Genomic DNA, 2,500 nt, shown 5'->3' with positions numbered 1-2,500 from the left:
ATCATGGCGATCCCATATAAGAATGTGATAAAGCTAAGATGGCCCAGTAGTTAGAGCACTACACTCCGACCCTCGTGGTCCCGAGTTCAATTCCCCGCCACGGCAGCCGTAAAAATGCCTGCGCTTTGACTGCTGGCTCAAGCCCGAGAAAAAGGCATATCTCCTTGAGAAGTTAAACGCAGGTGTCGTAGGGGAAGTCACCGCAGTGGCACAAACCGCGGTTAAAAATATATATATATAAAGATAGATATATAGATTGATAGATAGATACACGCAGACTAACACACACACATGCAATAATATGACTGAGAGAATTAGTGAACCTTTCAACAAGCAACGCTACTAACGCCAGCCCAAACCGCCCTTCAACTCGCAAGCCGAACACACTAACACGGTTTAGTTGAGCCTCAAGCGGATATATTGGTTACGGCGCGCTAATTGAGGCGAAAGTGAGGCTTTTTTCGCTCGAGCGCTGATTGGCTGCCGCGATTCAAAGTACGGGCGAGCGGTGGGCGGGAAAAGGGCCTCGCCTCGGAACCTGGCTGGCTTCCTTGTGCGTACGTACATACATATATATATATATATATATATATATATATATATATATATATATATATATATGTATACATACACATACAGACACACACACACACACACACACAAACACACACACACACACACACACACACACACACACACACACACACACACACACACACACACACACACACACACACACACACACATATATATATATATATATATATATATATATATATATATATATATATATATATATGTATATATGCATGCATACACATATATGTGTATATATGTACAAGCAACAGTATTATTCTAGTGGTTAACTAAGATCTGACAGTTTAGAATACACACATGCAACAGCAATATGCATAAAAGGACAAGAGAATATTTTGATGAAAGAAAAACTTCCTTGGCTTTGGATTTCATTTTTCTTATTTTCTTTTCTTTTTTTCTCTCTTTTTTGTATTGACTTAAACAGAATATTTGTCATTTCTAATAGTAGGTGAAGTATGAGCAGTGGCAATAATAATAATAAAACAACATCAGTAATAATGATAATAATAATAAAACAACTAATAATAATAATAATAATAATAATAATAATAATAATAACACAACTACTAATAATAACGATAATGATGATATGATAATGAACCAACGGTCACTGACCATGTGCGAACAAACTGACGCTCATTTGCAAACAGAAAGGAACCTCCGTTGGTGTAGTTTTGCATAATATCACGCGTGGCTTTATTTTATCGCTGCCATTTCTCAGCGATTGATTGATTATTTAAATTATCTGCCGCGTCAATAGCTAATACTTTGTGGGATTAAAAAGCTGAAATAATTAGAACGTTTAAAAATGATGATACACTGAAAATATTTGCGTAACTTACATGATCTTTGTATTCTGAATTTATGGCAAATGACCTCATTCGAAAGATTTCTAAAGAATTATTTTGCTGACAACGACTACACTAGATACTGCAGACGGCGAAAAGCGCTTAAAATTTAATATCATTTTTATTGTGGTTGCTGTTGTTTTGCTTTGTTTTGTTGTTATTTTTATCTTTTATCTTTGTTGTCATCATTATTTCTGATGTTGTTACTCATTTCACTTCTTTTTAAAATCTTTAGTGCTGCTACAAAAAAGAACACATTTCGTGTTCCCTTCGAAGAGGCTTCTCCTCAAAGACAGAACGTAGTAAATCCAGCAAACCATTTCTTCAGCCCTGGTTCAGCTTTGTTTTGAAGTAACTTTTGGCAGGTTTCTTTGCAAAAATCTAGCCACTCTGTCCCAAGACGCAGATGGAAAGCGTTGCGATCTCATCAGCCGCTGATTGAGCTTAGCTAAAGGATAACAGCTGTATGTAGATTGTCACGGGAAATTGTCTTGACGATCTACCAAGCTATGGACAATTGGATGTACTTTTAAAATGGAACTCTTCTCATGCCAAGCGTTCTCGTAAGATAAACAACATCTGGAAAGAAGAGTGTAAGCAACATTGTGCAGAAACAAATCCCTCACTTCTCTTGCAACGTTTTGTATATGTGTGGTTCAAAGTTCGTAGTTTCCTTTTAACAGGAACAGAGATGAAATGGTTAGCTCTCAGGGCACGTCCGTTTGTACAGGGAGAGACACAGCTGCCTAAATTGGATACATTTGTCTCGCATCTCTCGGTACCATCGATCTCTAAAATTGACGAAAGTTGGAGTGGCAGCGATTTTTCTTTCTTGGAGCTTTCTGTACACTAAACTCATCAACGTTCAAAAGGTCAAAATACAAACGATTAGAAATACGCCATTTTTGTGTGTTTCTACAACAAGCGCCTGGCGGATGACTCCGTTTCTTTCGAAAATATTTCTGCATTCTGATTTTTTTTTTTTTTTTTTGTAGCATCAGCTTCTTTATATACGGTCTCAAGTATTTTATTTTGTCGCGATTCGGACTAACAGT

Source organism: Penaeus monodon, chromosome 7 (genome assembly GCF_015228065.2).
Source record: "Penaeus monodon isolate SGIC_2016 chromosome 7, NSTDA_Pmon_1, whole genome shotgun sequence".
Lineage (NCBI taxonomy): Eukaryota > Metazoa > Arthropoda > Malacostraca > Decapoda > Penaeidae > Penaeus > Penaeus monodon.
Note: the sequence above shows the minus strand (reverse complement) of the source record.